This window comes from Herpailurus yagouaroundi, unplaced genomic scaffold, assembly GCF_014898765.1.
Source record: "Herpailurus yagouaroundi ecotype Mexico unplaced genomic scaffold, PumYag 183, whole genome shotgun sequence".
Classification (NCBI taxonomy): domain Eukaryota; kingdom Metazoa; phylum Chordata; class Mammalia; order Carnivora; family Felidae; genus Herpailurus; species Herpailurus yagouaroundi.
The window spans coordinates 6,270,720-6,292,442 of NW_024412414.1; the positions used below are offsets into that span (position 1 = coordinate 6,270,720).

At 44.0% G+C, this 21,723-nt stretch overlaps 1 long non-coding RNA gene across 2 annotated transcripts in view; it reads left to right on the forward strand.

Annotated features, from left to right (window-relative positions):
• The window catches only part of LOC121041318 (uncharacterized), an 813,566-nt gene that overhangs the window by 45,142 nt on the left and 746,701 nt on the right, over positions 1-21,723 (forward strand). For both annotated transcript variants that reach the window (XR_005795671.1, XR_005795672.1), the window contains exon 2: positions 20,701-20,791. This is a non-coding gene — a long non-coding RNA (uncharacterized LOC121041318). The remainder of the gene's footprint in view (positions 1-20,700; positions 20,792-21,723) is intronic.

Consider the following 21,723-nt stretch of genomic DNA (forward strand, 5'->3'; position numbering starts at 1 on the left):
TCTCTGGGCCTTATTTTCTTTGAAGAACTTTTGTCTGGACTCATTCCAAATCCTTGTCTGTTATTAACTTTGGTAGTACTGCCATCACCTTGAAATTTAATTAATCTTCAAAATGTATGGCCTACCAAGACGGTAGAAAGTCAACCCACACAATGGGCTTAAAAATATTTAATAATCATTCATCTGATTAGGGTCTGGTATCAGGAATATAAAAATAACTCTTACAACTCAATACCAAAAAGACAACCCAATTAAAACACGGGCAAAGGACTTGCATAGACATTTCTCCAAAGACGATACATAAATGGTTGTAAGCACATGAGAAGATGCTCAATGTCTTTAGTTGTTTGGGAAATACCAAATCAAAACCACAGTAAGATAATAGTTTGTACCCAATAGGTTGGCCATAACAACAACAAAAAAAGAGGAGACTAAGTGTTGGTGAAGATGTGGAGAAATCAGAACTCATACTTGCTGGTTGGAATGGAAGATGGTGCATCCTATGGAAAACAATTTGGCAGTTCCCCAATATGTTAAACATGGAATTATCATATGATCCAGCAACTTTCCATATTTATACTCAAAAGAACTGGCAACCAATGTTCAAACAAGAACTTGGACATATACATTTATAGCAGCACTATTCATGATAGCTGAAAGGTAGAAATAATCTAAATACCCACCAGCTGATGAATGGATTCATGAAATGTAGTATATCCATGCAATGCACTATTACTCAGCCAAAATAAGGAATAAAGTACGGATGCATGCTATAACATGGATGAACCTTGAAAATATTCTGCTAAGTGAAAGAAGCCAGACACAAAATGTCATATATTGTGTGATTCCATTTATAGGAAATGTCCACAATTGATGAATCCACAGAGATAAAAAGTAGATTAATGGTCATCAGGGAGTCAAGGGATGTGGGAATAGGAAACGATTGCTTGATGAGTATAGAGTTTCCTTTTGTGGAGATAAAACAGCTCTGGAACTAGATAGTGGTGATGCGTGCACAACATTGTGTATGTACTAAATACCCATTGAAATGTGTATGTTAAAATAATTAAAATGGTCAAGTTATGTGTACTTAACACACAACCCCAAAACATCCATGGTGACCATTTTTCTAGATTAAAAGACATTAACAACAGAGAACAAAGGGCATGGCCATTTTTGTTTCAATAGAATTTGTATAGATTCTTTATAGATAGGTATTTAAAAAAATTTTTTTTAATGTTTATTTATTTTTGAGAGAGACAGAGACAGAATGTGAGTGGGTTAGGGGCAGAGAAAGAGGGAGACACAGAATCCGAAGCAGGCTCCAGGTTCCAAGCTGTCAGCACAGAGGCCAACACGGAGCTCGAACCCATGAGCTGTGAGATCGTGACCCGAGCTGAAGTTGGACGCTCAACTGACTGAGCCACCCAGGTGCCCTGATAGGTACGTTTCTAAATATATAGGACAATATCTGTTTTACACAATGTTAAAACATGATCTGTATATTGGCAGCTTCTATGTCACCTGGGAGATTGTTAGAAGTATAAATTCTTGGGTCCCTCTCAAGACCTACAATGAATTGGGACTCTCTAGACATGGGCTCAGGAATCTGGGCTTTAACAAGCTCTCCAAACAATTCTTAGGCTTGCTGCTTTGTAATTCATCACGCTCATGGTTCTCAACCATTAGTGTGGGTAAGAATCACCTGGAGATCTTTTTACACTTGCCAGTTCCTGGGTAGAGATTAAGATTTTTTACATGTGGATGATGCTCTTGGACCACATTTTCAACAGGCTGCAGGAGATTCCAATATATGTGGTCCAGGAACCCTTGTAAGAAATGCAAAAATAATGGAAGGAGAATTGATTTTCAAACATTATTGGTCATGAACATCACCTGAGAAGTTTGCTAAAATGCAGGTTTCTGGGCCCCACTTCCAGATGTTCACATTGGATAAATCTAGGATTGTGTCTAGGAACCTACATTTTATTTTATTATTATTTTAAAGATACTATCCAATTTTATTTGTATAGATAAACTTCATTTACCACTTAAAACCTGCATTTTATTAAAAAAATTTTTTTTAGATCTTTATTTTTGAGAAAGAGAGACAGAGCATGAGCAGGGAAGGGGCAGAGAGAGGGAGACATAGAATCTGAAGCAGGCTCCAGGTTCTGATCTGTCAGCTCAGAGCCTGATGTGGGGCTCGAACCCACAAACCACGAGATCATGACCTGAGTTGAAGTCGGACGCCTAACGGACTGAGCCGCCCAGGTGCCCCTAGAATCTGCATTTTAAACAGTCACCCTAGCCAATTCTGATTCAGGGGGTTAAGAGACCACATTTTGAAAAAGACTGCTCCAGACAGTAAGGTCTCTGAGGACAGAGGGTAGCTTTAAAATCATCTTGCTAGACTAGAGCTACAGTTAATGTAAAAAATAAAAAGGAGGCGTGCCTGGGTAGCTCAGTCAGTTAAACTGCCAACCTCGGCTCAGGTCATGATCTCGTGGTTCATGAATTCGAGCCCCACATCGGGCTCTCTGCTGTTAGCGCAGAGCCTGATTTGGATCCTGTCCCTCTCTTTCTCTGCCTCTCCTGTTTGTGCTCTCTCAAAAATAAATAAATATTAACAAATAAATAAATAAAAAGGAAGAAAAGTCACTGTGGTTTTATTCAGTGATAGGTATTGAGAAGGAAAGTTAAGACAGCTTTATGCTTAACAGAAATATTGTGACTAAAAAGAGGGAGGTGATCATCCTATAGTTATGTATGGTGATCAGACCATGCCTAGAATATCTTTAGCTCTAGATGCCACACGTTATGTGAATACACGTTAGTGGAAAGTGAAACTAACACTTATTAAACACTTACTATGTACCTGCTACACAGTTACTTATTAACCTAATCTCATTGAATGCTCCCAGTGACCTTTTGACATGTAGATAATACCCACTGAAAAAAATTTTTTTAGCATTTTTTTTTTTTTTTTTGGAGAGAGAGAGAGACAGAGACATAGAGGGTGAGCGGGGGAGGGGCAGAGACAGAGGGAGACACAGAATCTGAAGCAGGCTCCAGGCTTCTGAGCTGTCAATACAGTGCCCTCCGTGGGGCTCAAACCCATGAACTGTGAGATCATGACCTGAGCCAAAGTTGTAAGCTTAACCGACTGAGCCACCCAGGCACCCTGATAATACCCCTTTTAAAGGTAAACATAAGACTGTTTACCTATGTTTTAAAGGTAAATGTAAGACTGCTAAGAAGGGAAAGTAGCTTGCCCACTGATTTTCTGTTTCTCTCCAGAATAACTTGACGTCTCTCTTGCCACTGGTGTCTATAGTCTGGAAAGGCTAGGAGCCACAGGTCTATAGTCTGCAAGAGACTCATTATAACTATAGCGAAATGTTGAGAGACCCTGTTGTATTGGGAGACGGTCCTTTGTAACACAGGAACCAAGCCACACAGTTTCCAAGTTCAACATTTCCTGGTGGACCGATTCCAGCACAGCATTGGGATGACTTACTGTTTGTGTCTCTGGTATGTGCCTGGTGTAATATTTACCAACTGGTCAGCTCTGTGGACACAGCAGGCTGTGAGACTGTCTGTGCTTGCCCCATTCTGCTTCCAGGCTGGGCCTGTTTCCATGGCAACAGTCTTTCCTGTCAGCAGCCTCGAAGTTACGTATAAAAGAGCGCACTGTTGAGTGTTTCTGTTTGGGGCCTAATGGGGGCTGGATTTTCCTCTTGGATCCTTAACAAGGAAAGAGGAGTAAGTCCTTCTCTTAAGCATGGCCACTATACTTTCCTGTGCCTTGAGAGCTATCCTTTCAGCTTTGTGTTCTACATCAGCTATGGAGGTTTGATTTTGTGATTTGGGGAGGAGGAGGAATTTCCGCCCAAAGGACTGTCTTTTTGCAGGGCAGTAATCTAGATTGGAACTGCAAGGTATTTTTTTTTTTTCGCCCTCCTAAATAGCTTTCCCAAGTTTCCTTTTTCTGTTTCATTCAGAACTAAACGTTTCTGATTTAGCAAATTTTGATGGTCCCAAGTGCCCTCTCAGACCACAGCTTTACCCCTCCCATCTGCACCCACCCAGGATGTTTCTAAACCCTCATCATACTGAATCGCCTCTCCGCTGCAAACCTCTGATGACTCCTTCCTGCCACAAGATGAACCTCATGCCCCTTACCTTGGCACTCGATGCTCTCATGCTTGAACGAGCCCAGCACTGTCCAGTGGAGATATAACGCCAGCCACATATGCCATCTTAAATTTTCTAGTAGCCGCGTTAAAATAGTAAAAATGAGCAGGCGATACTAATGTTAACAATTTTATGTAGCTCATTATATCCCAAATAGTATCATTTCAACAGGAAAATAATATAAAAATATTAATGAAGTATTTTATTTTCTTTGCTCCAACTGAGTCTTCGAAATTGGCTACGTATTTTCTGCTTGTGGCACATCTCCGTTTGGACCGGCCCCACTTCAAGTGCTTAGTGGCTAGTGGTGCCAAGGCTACCCCTCCAGTCTCCTTTTCCAGTTTCTCACTCTCCCCAAGTTTGCCAGTCCACCAAGCACACCACAACTTTTGCCATCCTGTGAATTTCTTATGTCCTTGTGCCTCTGTGCCTTTGCACCTGCCCTACAGGGTTGATTGGCATTCCCTTCTGCACCTGAATTTCTCTTCACATTTGAAACCCAGATCCAGTGGTTTGTAAAGTCATTTTCCCTTATGCTTTCCCTCTCTGTCCTCTTTTCCCCTCCACTAGCACTCTGTGTCTCAAAGACAGCACTGGGTGTGCTGTCTTGTGATTATTCACTTCTAGTTTTTCTCCACTGTGGGGACCGGCTGGAAAGGCAAGGGCATGCCTCGGCCCCTTCTGTGGCTTCCAGGAAATGTTCAAATGAGAACATGAGTACACTTTGGTGCACTCCATTCTAAACTGCTGTTGTCCCTTGACTTCTGATGGTTGAGTGGTAGGTTTCTTAATATGCTGCCTGTCTCCATCAGTCTATATTTTCGTACATTTCCTGTGTCAGACAACATATACCCTCACACGGATGGTATCCCACACCAAACAACACTGAGATGCTAAATAGGGCTGCTCAAGGGGCTCCTGGGTGGCTCAGTTGGTTAAGTGTTTGACTCTTGGTTTCATGGTCATAGGATTGAGCCCCACATTGGGCTCTGCACCTATGGTGAAGAGCCTGCTTGGGTTCCTCTCTCTCTGCCCCTCCTCTCCCCCCTCCTCTCTCTCTTTCTCTCTCAAAATAGATATACATTTAATAAATAAATAAATAGGCTGCTCAACAATATACAACACCTCCCTCATCCCCCCCCCCCCCACACCCAGCCCTTAAAAAAAAAAAGTGCAACATATACAGTATATGTCAAAAGTTTTTTTTTTTAAAGTTGTGTTTGGGGGTAACTCAGGCTATCATTCCACTCTACTAGCTGTTCCTATTACCTATTGTAAAATCAAGGAAAAATAATTATATTAAAATCACGGAGTCAATGAATTAAAGAATTGATTCGGTGTGCCTTTTGAGCCTCATGTCTGATGACTCCCTGTGCTGGTGACAGCCTGCCATGTCCCTGGGAATATGTCCTAATATAGGTGAGCAAGCTCATGAAAAGTCTGAGAGACTTGGGTTCAATCCTAGTTCAGCCACTTCCTAGCTGAGCGAGCATGAGTAGGTAAGAGCTTGTCAGGCTCTCCGTGTTCTCCCCTGTAATTTGGGGCTAATTATGGTACTGCCTCTCTGGGTTTTTCTGAGGTTTCATTGAGATACTGCGTGCCTGAGATAGAGATGCTGGGACACCAAGTTGTGGCATCTCCTTTGGTGACAGTTGTGAAAATCAGTCCTCCTTGACCTAGGGTGGTCTGGGCGTAGCATTCCTTAGCTTTAAAACTTTCCTAAGGCTGAGTGAGCTGAGGAATGCTTAAGGATGAAGGTTCCTGGCTTTCTTCTCTGGACTCTCCAGCGGGTTTTGCATTTGGTGACATCTAGTGGTTTGATGAGGTAGTTGTCAAAGCTGAATGCAAAGCCTCAGATTTGTTCTTCCTTCCCCCCTCTGCTTCCTCCAACCCTCCCTCCCCATTCCCAAAAAGCTGCCCCTCACCCTGGATCTGCCTCATTGGTGTCTCTCTTTCTCTGTCTTTCTGGAGTCAGGCAACCTCAGTGCTCCAACTTGCATCAGTAGTCAATCCCGCTAGGATCCCAGTCCCTCAATCCCGCTAGGATGACTGGAGTTAAGGTTTTGGTGCCAGATGATTGACAGTTCCCTCTGTATGGAGTCCCATGATTCCATTCTTTGCATGACAGAGTCATTCTTCATGTATCACCCACAGCCCCCAGCTCCATGAATTGCCCCTGCTCCACCCAGGCCAGTTCTTCTGGGTTTTCAAGACATTTCTTATTTCCCTTAGTTTAACTTGTTTTTCATCTACTCATTCGGTCGATACTATTTTATGAAAAGCCACTTTGTATCAGGCACTTATTACATTAAATTGTAGTAATATGTTTACATTCCTGTGTCCCCCATAAACAGTGAAATCTCCCCCACCTTCACCCACACCCCAAGAATTCTCTCTTTCTCTTTTATATTCCAAGTGCTAACACACAACTGGGACACAGCATGTTCTAAATAGCAGTTTATTTTAGTATCCTTTTTCAGGGTTAAATACACAAAACAATCATAAATGCAGAATATATCAGTCCCCTTGGCACTTGGCCAGTTGGAACTAACTTAGCACCCTTCACATTAAATCCCAACTGACTGTATATTTGGCTAATACTCAGAATGAACATAAATCTATGGCTAGTTCAACTTAAGACAGTAAAGTAAAATAAGTAACCAGATAGTTGGAGGAAAAGTGCAGTGAATTTTTGGGGAGTGTAAAAGCTCAAGGAAACAGGAAGTTATAGTACAAATTTGACCATTTCATTTTCCCTGCTTTAAAAAATATTAAGCTCCCCTTAGGCAAATGCAGTGACTCCCAGATGTTTGTTTGTTTTTTGTTTCTTTGTTTTTTAAACTATGCCTCAGCTATGAAAACCTAGAGAACTTCCAGTGTTTTTATTTTATTTACAAACTGTATGTGTCCTATTTCAGTAATAAGCTATTTTCATTAAAAAGTAGACAAAAATAAAAAAAAATTAAATCTGAGAAAAAGTAAACATAAATAGGGGTCTAACACTCTCCTCCTATGCCCCAGGGAATCATCTGTGTCCTCCTGACACGTGGAATCTTCTGCCATTTGGGCCCATTGCTATGATACAGACTCTATTTCTAATTCAGACCTCTTGAACATGCTCTAGCTGTCCCTTCTCCCTGCCTTGGTTCATGACATTCTGCCCTCTTGGAACTCTCTTTCCACCTCTCCCCTTTGCCCAAAGTCTACCCCCATTTGAAGGTCTGGTACCAGATCTTTCCATTTTGGAAAACCTTGGGGAAACTGAGGCCCAAGAAAGTAGGTTCCAGTGCACGTGATAGAGAACAGGGAGGAAGGAGATGGGCCGAGATTTCCCAACTGATTGTTCATTCATTCAACAGGTACTTATTGCAGACTTGCATGATGTGAGGCACGGATCCTGGCTCTATTCTATTCTAGCAAGTTCTCAAAGGTTGGCAAGCCAGGATTTACTGCCCTTGTAGTAGTTGGAGATTGGGATGATATTTGAGTAAGCCATGAAGTCAGTTGGATTCCATGTCATGGTCTGGTTGGGTGAGCTTGGTCTCTGAAATCAGACTTCTTTTGATTTCAATCTTGCCATAATAGCAAACTTCCATATGGCTTTGGGCAAGACTTTACCTTTCTGAGCCTTAGTTTCTTCATCTATAAATTGGGGCTCTTAGTATCTATGTCATGGGACTGTTGCGAGGTTTAATGAGATGATGTAAGTGGAATGAACAACTTGCCCCTGTTCGCCTGGGGCTTTCTTGATTTTATCCCTGAAGGTCCTACATCCTAGGAACGCAATCAGTCCAGGGCAAACTGGAATGGTTGGTCCCCCTGAAAGTAGGGAAGATGCCTGGAAAGTCCCTATCATGTAGTAGGCTCTTCATGAACGTTTGTTTTCTGTGTCCTCCTTCTCTGTTTAGACTTCTGTTTTCTTATATCCTTGACCCTTTTTGCTTTGTTAATTCTGTGAGGTATTTTGAGTGCTTGCTGTGCACAAGGCTCTGGTCCAGGCACCAGGGATACCGCAGGGAAAAACAAACAAAGCCAACCCCACCTTCTTGGTGGCAGATGACAGTTTCTGACCTGCCTTATTTGCATGGAGCCATGGCGCTTTGTAATGAACTCTTAAATAAAAGCTCTGGAATCATTTGTCCTTACATTTTCCCCATTCCTCACCAAACAGAATGTCTCTGAGGAGTGTCACAAATGCCCTTTTCTCAAGATGCCTTTGAGAACTAAAAGAACACAGGAAAAGTGATGAAGGGGTTGGAAGGCATTTCCAGAATTTAACAGGGTTGCCAGACCATGACACAAGTGTCCCCTAAGCCATCTGGGAGACTTGAGAAACCTTTTGGGGACTTTGTATTGCACTCATGGTGCAGAGGGGGCAAGCTGTGGCCTCTGTCAGCATTCCTGCTGCGTCCCTTGAGGAGCCCTCTGTGCTGATGTGATACATCATGGCTAGAATTTTACCTAGGAATGGTCTGGACAATCTCCACCACTTGAGGAAGAGTGTAAACTGGCTGACACAAATCTGGTCTGAGCAAAGAGCAAAGTCTGAATTGGTTTTGGCCACAAAAGTTAGAAGACGAATTCCCCTTGGACAAATGGTCTTTCCTCTTTGGAGATGGAACTTTGTCAGTAGTTCTCAATGGTCTGTGAGTTGAGGGCCTAAGTATTAATCTAGAGGTGTGTGTGTGTGTGGGGGGGGTGCATATGTGTGTGTGAAGCTGTGTGTGGTTTTTGGGGTCTCTGATAGGCAACACAGGACACTGTCTAAAAACCCAGCATTGCATTCAGTCCTGGCCCCACCAGTGTATAACGTGAGTCTTGAGTAAGATATTTGGTACCTCGTTTCTCCATCTGTAAAATGGGGACAGCTTGTCGGTTTGTTGTGAAGACCAAACTACTTTATTTCATGGCTGGATGACTGACATTTTAACATCTTGTAATTCAAGGGCATCTTCCAAGCAACAATGTGGTATTAGTTTGTTAGGGCTGCTGTAACAAAGTGCAAACAATTGAATGGCTTGAACAACAGAAATGTATCCTGTCATGGTTCTGGAGGCTAGAGATCTGAGATCAAGGTATTGGTGAGGCCGTACTCCCCCTGGAGGCTGCAGGGAAGGATCTGTTCCCAGAGTCTCTCCTAGCAGTTCCTTGGCTTATAGCAGCCACCCTCCAACCTTCATAATGTGTTCTCCGTGTGTGTGTCTATCTGTCTGTCTCTTCCCATGGCAGTCTTCTTTTTGGGCACCAGTTATGTTGGATCAGAAGCCCATCACACCCCAGTGTGACCTCATATTAATTCCACTGATTACATCTGCAGTCACCCTATTTCCATATCAGGTCACATTCTGAGGTTAGAGTTTCAATACATGAATTTTGGGAACACACAATTCATCTGCAACAAACGTCTAAAATGTTGTCTTTTCAGTTAATGTGTCTTATAAGTGATGGCTCCTTAGAGTCAGTGAAATACAGTGAATCACTAAATATGAGCATTTAGCACAATACCTGCCACATAGTAAACACTCAGCTAATGATAATGGTTATGGTAATTACAGTAGTGAACATGTACTTTGTATTTCAGTTTTATTATCTGTAAGATTGGGACAAGAGTACCTACTTGGCAGAATTCTTGTCCTCCTTGCATGTGCCCAGTGTGTGTTCTTGGATTCAGCAGAAACATCGCCTGTGCCCTCTGCATTCTTCTTTCGCTGTGTCTCTTCCAGCGTCTGCACGGAGTCCACTGTGCGTGGCTTATTTTTAGCACCCAGTGAACACCTACCTGTTGGATGAATGAACAAGTGAATGAATGGTGAGCTCAGTGATTGTATTTGTTGAGTTTCTTTTGTTTGGAAGTAACAGGAACGTAACTTAAACTAGCTCAAAGAGGGGACTGTGTTGGCTCAAGAAACCACATGACAGCAGGGGTGGGGATGGGGCTGGCTTCAGCGACAACTGGGACCGAGCACTCACACACTTGCTGGCGGGGTTCATCTGTGCCTCTCTCTGAGTGAGAGCTTCATCTTCTCTTTCCAAGTGGAGGCCCCTGCTGCACAGTGGGGAAATAGCTGCCAGCAGACCCCTGCTCTCATCCTGAGGACTCCCTAGTCAGAGCTGAAGGCTTGTCCTCTCTAGGTTTTGCTGGAAAAACCTCAAGAGAGGACTCTGGTTGGTCTGGAGGGACTAGATGCAAGGCCCTCCCCCCCACCCCAAACCCCATGAACTTGGAGGTCAAGGTCACTTCCACTGATGATGGCCCCGGGGAGGTGGGCACTACTGAGCAGCATCCTGACCACAGCACCGACGACTGGGCAAACTACCCATGGATGTGAGAACTTCAGGAGATGTCACAAGGCAACAGTGGTGGCCATTACATGTTTCTTTCCTTATTCAGCAACTTTTTCTTAAGTGGCTCTCCCTTCCCAGGCTATCAACCGGGCCCATCACGCATGGTATTTTTTGTCATTCCTTACAGTCCTGTTGGGTGGGTGGAATACCCACACCATTGGGGGAACCCAGGTATAGAGAGCTGAGGTCCCTTGTCCCAGTGCCCCTGAGAGCCAGTGGCTGAGCTAGGGTCTGATTCAGAGTGTGAATCATGATTTCATTACCCCTTAGTCATGACCTTGGGAAAGATATTTGACTTGTTGGTGCCTCAGTTACCTTAAGTTTTCCTCAGCACTAACATGGGGATTTTCATAGTACTTAGGTTCATAGGTTGGAAAAATTGATTGAGACAGTACGTGCGCATGGCTGTCCCGAAATGTGGCTCAGAATAAGTGCTTAATATATAGCACATCCCCTATTATTGTGGTTGTTTTTAATAGTAATATTTTGCTATTGTCTCCAAATCCTTGTGCGTTTCTCAATGCCTCAAAGTGTTTTATGTAAGCGGCCTAGAAGGGATATTGTTTGAGACCCGTGGAGGAAGCTTACTAAAGAAGGGCATTCCAGGAAGGCTTCCTGGGGGAGGAGAGAAGCCAGCTGCTGTTTATTGAAACATTGGAAGGAGGTAGCTAGTCTCTGCTCTGCTAAGGTTCTGGGTGCTCAGTGGCCTAGACAGGAAGGGGCCCTGGTTGGTCTAACACTTTATTGTGCTCCCAAGGAGGCTGGTGCCCAGATATCTTAGGCCCTAAGATTCAGGGCTCCCTTGCGCTACTGCTGGGGGCCCCATCTCCCTCCCTACTCCAGGCCTTGGTAGGGACAGGAGTGTGCTATTTTCTCCTCATTAAGCTCCTCTCTTAGCACTCCTACCTGTAGTTATTTAGTCATGGCCTGATTTTTGCCTCCTGCAGCCAGCACTGCCTGGGAAACAGAAAGCTGGAGGCAGCAGCCGTGACCATGGGTGCAAATGCTGGTCAGTGCACGTGATGCGTACTCCCTTGCTGGACAGGAATTCAGTCCAGTCCGTAGCCACATCAACACCCTTCTCATCCTGCTCCCGTCCCTGGTCCTCTCCCACTCCAAGCCAAGGCTCATCATCCACATCTCTCTTCCTCCTTCTACCCTCCTTCTTTCTTTTCTCTTCCCCTCCCCTCGACCCCTTCTCTCTCTCTTCTTTCTTCATATTTATTCCCTTCTTCATCTCTCTCCCCCTTCCCTTGCTTTCTCCCTCCCATCCCCTACTGAGGCAAACAGCCCATTTGGCCATTCAGTTGTCCTGCTCTTTTTGGTGACCATCTGGAGCATCCAATTATTAGAGTCAAGTGGAGGCTCTAGGCCTCCCTCTCACTGCCTCACTTCCGGGTGTTTATTATGCCCTCTCTAAACTCTGCCACACTTGTTACTAAGCAAGAGGCCACCAAAGCATCCCTCCATGTCCTGCCAGCTCTGTGCTGGCTGCTGTGCTTTCAGGTGCTTCGACAAGCCCCTTGTATGAAAGGATCTTTGGGACAGCAGCTAAACTTTCTAAGCAGATCCGCCAACAGACAAGAAAGACCAGGTGACAAAGGCAGGAGACAGGACCAATGGGATTCCAGCCTCCCACGTACCCTGTGCTCCACCCACTTAATCACTGAAGAAGTTTTTCTAATGTCTTATCTGCCAATTAATGATCCTTTCGAGTGGATTTATATAGAAGTGTTTAAAGTGCTTGAGCTGACAGCTTCTAGAGTTTGGACCTCTGTTTAGAGTCCATCAGATGCTAACCACCCCACCCTGGGGTGTGGATTCCTGATTAGGTAATTTTAAAAGTTAAAGAACTGCCCCTGAGGTAGACAAAATACAACTTGCATACTTATGTGTCTGTATGTCTACACACTTACCTCTGTGTTACTTTATAACTAGTACTTTATAATAGCCTCCTCGTCCTCATTCTTGTTTATGTAGCTGGTAGGGCTTTGTAACCACAAACTCAGGTTTGACAAAATAACACATTTCCCCCCTTCCCTTCTCTTCCCTTTCCTCTATTCATTAAGCTGCGGACCTTATTCAGATGTTGCCAATTTTTACACCAAAGCCTTCTTGTATTCTAGGATTCAATCCAGATTACCATACTGCCTTTATCCATGGTATCTCCTTAATCTCTTCTGGTCTGAGTTTCTCAGCCTTTCCTTGTTTTTCTTGACTTTGACAGTTTTGAAGAGCCCTGGTCAGATATTTTGTAGGCTTTCCCTCAATTTGGGTTTGTTTGACACTTCTCATGATTAAGTCACAAGAGGGGCCGCTAGTTAACCCTGAGCATTTGATGAGGGTAATGTTGCCGGGTCGTTATTTTTTTCCTTTCCATACTCTGTTCTTTGGGTGCCTGTTTAGTGAGTGGAAACCCCACTTACCAGAGGGAGTTGGTTAAGGTCCATCTCCTGGAGGGAGAATTATCTACTTCTATTATTTGGAATCATTCTGTAAAGGAAGACTCACCCCTTCCTCCCATTTACTTATTTATTCAATTGTCTATATCAATATGGATTCCTGTAACCCATATATTTATTTTATACTTTGAGTTGCAATCCAATACCATGCTATTTAATTTTTTGTTTAAATGGCTTCAGATTTGGCCACTGAGAACTCTTTTTATAGGTTGGCTCCTGTATTAATTTCTTATGGCTGTTGTAACAAATTACTGTAGCCTTGATGGCTTAAAATGACACAAGGTTATTATCTTATAGTTCTGGAGGTCAGAGTCCAAAATGGGCCTCACTGGGCAAAAATCAAGAAGTTGCCTGCGTGTAGTCCTGTCTGGAAGCTGTGGGAAAGAATTCCTAGTCTTGCCTTTTGCAGCATCTACAGACTGTCCACATCCAGTGGCTCATGGCCTCCGCCCATCTTCAAAGCCAGCAATCCCAAAGGGACATTTATTTTCTCACAGTTGTGGAAGCTGGAAATCAGATCAAGGTGCTAGCTGATTTGGTCCCTGGTAAGAGTGTTCTTCTTGGCTTGCAGATGACCACCTTCTCGCTGTGTCCTCACAAGGCAGGGAAAGAGAGAGAATGTGAACTCCCTCCGGGTGTCTTTTCTTATGGGCCCTGATCCTATCACATTGATCCCCTACCTAATTTGACCTTCATTGCCTAATTTAACCTTAATTCCTCCTTATAGGCTCTTTTTCCAAGTATAGTCACATTGAGGGTTAAGGCTTCAGCATATGAATTCTGAGGGGGCACAACCAAGCCCATTATCCCCTCTATCTCAAGATCTTTAACTTAATCACACCTGCAAAGTCCCTTTTGCCGTGTAATGTAACATACTCGCAGGTTCTGGGGATTACAGCGTGGATGTCTTTGTGGGGGTCCTTTTTTGCCTACCACAGCACCTCTGTCCTTTTGGCTTGCCCCATCAAGCTTCTTTTTTATGTAGTTAATCTAAATTACCCTCCGAACTTCTGCTGCACAGGGTACAGGTATGTTACATCTCACGATTATTGTAGCTCCTACCCTGGGGTCTTTCTAAAGTCCGGAGTGGAGGGAGGCTCTTGGGTAGCTCCAAAGCATTGGTCCATGCTGGTTACTCTGCAGTGGCCCCATGTCCCAACTTACCTGGCCCACTGGAGTCTGGGGACTCTGTTGTCAAGCTTGGGGCTGGGTCCAGAGGTTGGGTCCTACCGGTCCCCTCTAGTGTGTTGTAACTCTTGGGAGCATCTGAGAACTTCTTTTTCATCTTTCTCACTATTCTCCAGACAAAGCCTGCTCCTCCTTTTCTCCTTGGGGTCATCTATAGCATAATCATGACCATTAGTAAAGTTTTTACCAAGTAAGGGAAAAGCTACTGACTTCAAGCAGCTTCTGCTTTCTTCCCAAAATTCTCCAAGTCAAGGAAATACATGTGGGAATTGCGTGGATGGGAGAAAAAGTGATGGAAGGAAGAAACCATACCATCTCAGTAAATTGTCCTGTCACATTAAGTCAGGGAAAACTTTTGGAAAATAAGCTTAAAAAGGGAAAAATCCACTTGAGGGTGGGGGTTTTCCTAGCTTGGCTCAGCATTGTCAGCTGCTTAGGCCAATTCTCAGTTATAAAGGTTGACACTGGGTGGGGTTGTTCTAACAATTGTACCTGGGATTTGTTTTCACCAGGGCATGATTGTCAAGAAGGAAGTTTACACTCACAGATGTCTAGAAACAGGAGGCTCAGTGAGCTATGCAGGGTCACGTGGGAGGACGCTCAGGTCTGTCAGGAAGCAGGAGAGGGGAGAAGGTCCAGAGATTTTACTGAGGTTTTCAGTGGAAGAAATAGGCAGGATAGGAGTTCTGAGTAAATTGTGGGCTGGATAATAGTTTAAATTGTTTCTGTGGGCTCTGGGTTTAAGGGTGGTCTCAGTTATGGAGTACTTGGCCCTGGCTGATTTGGAGCAGGGGGAATGCTGATTTGAGGTGTGAGAATTTGATAAAGGAGATGGTTGGAATATGGGCTTGGGATTAGTTGGCAGTGCGTATTTGAGGCACTTACACTTGTGGAGAGGTGTTTGCTATGCCCAGGAATCAGCTAGCCCTGGGAGGCATTATCCTCACCGGGATAAAGGCTTCAAGTGCCAGAGCATCAGGAATGCAGAACATAACAGGGGCGCATGGGTAACTCAGTAGGTTAAGCTCCAACTCTTGATTTCAGCTCAGGTCATGATCTCACGGTTTGCGGGTTTGAACCCTGCATTGGGCTCTGCGCTGACAGCAAGGAGCCTGCTGGGATTCTCTCTCCCTCCCTTTCCGCCTCTCCCCTGCGCACACTCTGTCTCAAAAATAAAAAAATAAAAATTAAAAAAAAAAGAATACAGAAAATAAGAAAATCAAGTTTTAGAAGTCTACCACACAAGGGGTCTGCTGACTACCACCGTCATGAGGAAGGAAAGTGGGCTTTCTCATAAATGAGGTAGTGACTTTTTCTCAGGAAGGTATTTGAGTACCCTCTTGTTTGGATGTTGAATACTTGGAAAGCTTTTGTGTTTGCAAAGAATAAGCTGTTTATCTTAGTAGTGCTAAGTGCTAAGTCATCTTTTATTTAATTTTTAACTTTTAAATTTTGTTTAGTCATCTCTGCACCCAACATGGGGCTTGAACTTAGAACACCAAGATCAGGAGTCCCATGCTCTTACGACTGAGCCGACCAGGTGCCCCGCTAAGTCCCCTTTGACATGAGATGCGGATGGCAGACCCACTAACATGCTGACAGTTCTAAGATCTCAGGCCTCTGACGATGCTGTTCTGCTCCCTAAGGCCCCAGACTCCATTGTTCTCCAGGGTGTAGAGGGTGGGTGGGGTGGCCAACCCCCACAGGCTGTCTCAGAAGACACTTAGGTATCTGGCTGTGAATGGCACAACAGTGAGTGGGTGAGTCCTGTCTTCCTTACGCGTGCTCCCCTGTGGGTCACGTTGCCTTGAACATAAAGGCAATGGGTTGATTGCTAAGGGAGAAGCAGACGCAGACTCTGAACTGAGGATTCGAGTTCAAGTTTTTATCTGGGACATAGGAAGGAAGTGGAGAGGCGGTGGGGAGGTGATGCAGGGAAGGGAAGGCCACCAGCCGATTGTGCCATTTTCTTCCTAGTGATATATAATGGACACATAACATTATATTAATTGGCAGGTGTACCACATAACAATTTAATACTTGTGTATGTTGCAAAATGATCTCCAGAAGAGGTTTGGTTCAAGTCTGTCATGATACATAGTTGCAAAATTATTTTTCTCATAGGAGAACGTAAGATCTGCTCTCATAACACCTTTCAAATAAGCAACACAGCATTACAGACTATGGTCACCATGCTGTACGTTACATCCCCATGAATTTTTATTTTCTAACTGGAAGTGTGTACCTTTTGACTCCCTTTACCCATTTCTCCCACCCCCCACTCCTCACCTCTGGCAACTACTACTCTGTTCTCGTTTCTACGAACTTAGTTGTTTTTTGTTTTGTTTTGTTTTAGAATCCACATATAAGTGAGATCATAGGGTATTTGTCTTTCTCTGACTTATTTCACTTATCCCAGTGCCTTCAAGATCCATTCATGTTGTCACATGTGCCAAGATTTCATATATACTTTTCCATGACTGAATAATATTTGTGTGTGTGTGTGTGTGTGTGTGTGTGTGTGTGTGTGTGTGTACCACACTTTCTTTACCATTCACCCATCAGTGGACACTTAGGTTGCACCCATATCTTGGCTATTGTAAATAATGTGCAATGAACTTATCTTTTTGAGTTTGTATCCTCATTTTCTTTGAATAAATACCTAGAAGTGAGATTGCAGGATCATATGGTGGTTGTTATTTTTCATATTTTGAGGAACCTCCATACTGTTTTCCACAGTGGCTGCACTAATTTACTTTCCCACCATCAGTGTATGGGCTGTTCTCTTTTCTCCCCATCCTTGCCAACACTATTATTTCTTGGTTTTTGTTTTTGTTTTGTTTTGTTTTGTTTTGATAATAGCCATTCTAACAAGTGTGAGGTGATATCTCATGGTGGTTTTGATTTGCATCTCCCTGATGATTAGTGATATTGAGCATCTTGTCATGTGCCTGTTGGAGACTTTTGCCACTTTTGCCTTCAATGCCCCCTTCCTACGCTAAGAAAACACACAGAAGCAGGTGCCTGGGTGGCTCAGTTGGTTAAGCGTCCAACTTCAGCTAAGGTCATGATCTCATAGTTTGTGAGTTCAAGCCCCATGTCCAGTTCTGTGCTGACACCTCAGAGCCTGGAGCTGCTTCAGATTTTCTCTCTGTCTCTCTGCCCCTCCCCCACTCATGTTTTCTCTCTGTCTCTCTTGCTCTCAAAAATAAATAAACATTAAAAAAAAAACCCAAAAGCACACAGGGGTGCCCGGGTGGCTCAGTTGGTTGAGCATCCAACTCTTGGTTTTGGCTTAGGTCATGATCTTGTGTTTTGTGAGTTTGAGCCCCACATCCGGCTCTGTGCTGACGGTGGGGAGCCTGCTTGGGATTCTCTCTGTCTGCTCCTCCCCTGCTTGTGTTCTGTCTCTCTCTCTCTCTCTCTCTCTCTCTCTCGCTGAATAAATAAATAAACTTTAAACACACACACACACAGACACACAGCAGCTATGTGGGTATAAAGACAAATGTATGTATATGTATATATATACTATATATACACATATATAGTACTAAAACATTTCCAACCACCTAAAAGATCATTTTTTTTCTTTTAAAAGGAATGAAAACATGTTCCAGGTCCTCTAAAAGTATTGCCCTGGGTCCTAGGCACGGCCTCTTGTGTCTTAAGAGAAGTTATCTCTGGAGAAATATATGCTGGGGGAAAGGTGACCACTCTGTCTTGTCCTAACAGTCTGATTTCCTGGTGGGACAGTCTCATGCCTGCCTCAAACATGGGGGCGGAAAACCTCCCAGGGTCTCTGGGGGGAACCGTGAAAAGATGCCCCTCTCTCACAGTGAAACCTCTGACAGAGTTAAGCTGCCTTTATGGAGTGATTGTTTTGCTAGATGTTGAGGAATTACAAACCTTCAAAGACCTTGTTTGCAGACGGGGTACCGCTTCTCCTGGAGGCATCTTTGAAATGCAAACTTGTTCTCTCAGCAGACTCAGTGCGTCTCAGCCTTTAAGATAAATGCTTCAAACTGGCAGCAAACCCACTTGAGTTAGGTGCCTGCTTTTCCGACAGATTAATTATATTGATTGCTGGCTGTTCATTTGCCTTCGTGGCCATCTCTCCCTTGTTGGTTTCACATTTACTTTCTCCAGCCATCACAGCCCTGGGGCTGCCCTGAAAGAAACAAACACTGATTCAGTACGCTGGCGTGAGGGGTGACCATGAGCCTCTGTGCCTTCATCCGGAGCTTCCTGGCAACAGGCTTGTGGGGCAAAGCTGGAATTCGAAACCCCTATTTGTTCCTGATGGGTTTTGGGGGTTCCTTGGGGGCCAGGAGCCCTGATGTGCCATTAGAATGAGCACATATCCCAACTGGCAGGGCAGGGAAGGGCAAGTGACAAGATGAATCCACACCTGCTCTAGTAGAATATGCTTGAGGCACCCGGGGCGCGTGGGTCTGAATCTTAATTTGGGACTCTTTTTTTTTTTTAAGAATACTTTTTTTTTAAGTTTATTTATTTATTTTGAGAGAGAGAGAAAGAGAGAGAGAGAGCAAGAGAGAGCCAGGGAGGGGCAGAGAGAGAGGGAGAGAGAATCCCAAGCAGGCTCTGAGCTGTTAGCACAGAGCTGGATGAGGGGCTTGTACTCACGAATCGTGAGATCATGACCTGAGCTGAAGTCAGATGCTTAACCGACTGAGACACCCAGGCACCCCTCCATTTGGGACTCTTATGAATGAGCAATGTGGCTTTGATTTTGGGGGAGTCCTTTGATTCTCTCAGCATTCTCATCTGCAAAATGATAATAATAATGGGGGCTAGTATTTATTGAACTCTTAGGGTGTGCCAAGCACTGCTTCGAATGTTTTGCAAGTATTACCCTTGTAATCCTCATTACAGCAGAAGCTGAGCTTTAGAGAGGTGAAGTAACTGAGCCAGGATTAAAAACGGATGGGACCTAACCCAAGGTTCAAGGCTAAACCTGACTCTGTGGTTGTGCGGTCTCAGAGTGGCCAGCAGGGGTCACTGAAACTGGATGTTGTGAGATGGTTATTTCACCATGTGTCCGGGTAGCATTCACATTTTCCCAAGTGTAGTGGAAAGTGCTAGTCTCAAGGTAGTGTAGTGGCTATGCACACAGGCACTATAGCCAGCCAGCCTGTCTGCATTTACATCTTGTTCTACCACTGTGTAGCTGTGTGACCTTGGACAAATAACTCCATCTCTCTGGGCTTTGCTTTCCTCATTTGCAAAATGTGACTAATTATACTAGTACTTATCTCGTGGTGTTATTACAAGGATGACAAGAATTAGTGCTTATAAATCACTTAAAGCATGTAAAAGCACAATATAAATGTTAAAGTATTTAATTATCCTTCATAAATACACATGCAATTTCAGGAACTTAATCTAGGGGATGCCAGCGTCTTGTGTTAGCTTAGTCAGGTGGGATTTTGTGGCTATATAATCTTGAGTGCAGAGGCTGTGATTTTAATACCAGATGGAATAATTAGGTGTTGTAGGCCTGGGAAGAGAGGGATTCTATATCCTGTGACCCATTGTACTTCATTTTATTGAGCAATTAACATGAACAAATTCACAATTAAGAGTGAAAATTAAAATGTAGGGTGTGCACTTTGTTAATGAGTATTTTCTCATTTTGAAAAATAATGTCGTGCCTTAATTTAGTTCTTGTGAAAAGCTTCTCCCGCCTTGGCAGAGGGCCCTTGACGTGCTTGTCACTGTGGTTCCTTCAGCATGAGGGCCCGCTACTTGGGGGAGGGGCTCAAGGAGCTGATTGGTCCAGGCCTGGAAGGGAGCACAGCTCATACTCAATCCTAGAAAACAAAAATCAGAGCTGGAGCTAAAGGAAAATCACACTGGTGACCCTGAGAGAATCGAATGAAATGCTGTTAGAAGACTATAAGCAAAGGAGAGCTTAGACATGCCTTCAAGGGCTTTGAAAACTGCCCCAGGCCAGAAAGATGCCTCAGGCAAGATAGAAAAGTCGCATCAGCTTCAGACTTTTCCAGAAATGCTTATTTCCAACTTAGTGCATCTTTTTTCCCTTTTCTTGGGTATACACCTTCCCAGGTGACTTCTGGCCTGGCTCAGGGTGCCTCCCAGTGACGCCTGGAATGGGTCTCTGGCTGCTCTTTCCAGAGCTGGCCGCGTGGATCTCAGCACCTGCCATCCTGTTCCACGGCTGGCCTGGATTTTGCCAGGCTTGCAATAGATTGAATGTGATGCTTGGGTTTTATTTGGCAACCAAGCAAGACTTGTTTTTATAATGGAAAGGGGAAAAAAAAGGGCAAGAGGGAGTCACAGAAGCATGGCTCACAGAGAAGGGCTTGCCCATGAGTGAAAAAGAGGGTCATGGAATGTATTACTTGGTGGGAGTTGAAATTATTAAAGAAGATCATCAAGGTGCTGATGATGAACATGTTCTAAGTGCTATTCTAGGCCCTCCCATGATGAATCCTTCCAACAATTTATCATCTCTGTTTTCTAGATAAGGGAACTGAAGTACAAGGGGCCACAGGCCAATCTTGACCTCTGTGTACCTAAGATGCATCTATATGTACTGGACATCAGGACGTGAGGTTGATAATGTTCTCAGAAGGGGTGGGGATGAGATGCCAAAGGGAGGGGATTGAGAGAGCAATGGATATTAATAATGACATAATATTAATAATTACATTACATATTAATTATTAATAATTGATAACAGTAGCTACCATTTATTGGGAAATTCTGAGCTAACAAGGACAATAATGACAAACTTGGTCTGGACATCATCTCTTTTGACCGTCACTACAACCCTTTGGAGGGATTGTGGCGATGATCCCCAAATCAGACTTTTCTATCTTGTTGTGGGGGGTGAAGTTTAAATCCTGGACTGGCAAATTAGCATTGTACCAGTTACTGAGCACCTAGTACAACCAGGCCTCAGAACACATGTGCTGAGGAGCTCAGTTCTTTAGGAAGATGGGTCCAGAAGCCAAAGAGTAAAGGTCACAACCGGGGAGGACTCTTTTTTCTGTGGGGAGAGTGCAGAGGATAGAGATCTCTGTCTGCTGATATCAGCACTGAGATGCCACTTCTACTTAGATCCTGTAAACTATTGACAATGTGGTAATATTTATCACAAATCCATATGTGCCACGTTCTTTTTTTTTTTAAGCTTATTTATTTATTATTAGAGAGAGAGAGAGAGTGTGTGTGTGCACCTGTGCTAGCAGGGGAGGGGAAGAGAGAGAGAGGGAGGGAGAGAGAATCCCAAGCAGGCTCTGAGCTGTCAGTGCAGAGCCCGACATAGGGATCAATCTAATCCCAGGAATGTGAGATCATGACCTGAGCCATAATCAAGAATTGGACATGCGGTGCCTGGGTGACTCAGTCAGTTAGACTCTTGATTTTGGCTCAGGTCATGATCTCATGGCTTGTGGGATGGAAACCCACATCGGGCTCTGTGCTGACGGTCCAGAATCTGCTTGGGACTCTCTCTCTCCTTCTCTCTCTTCCCCTCCCCCCC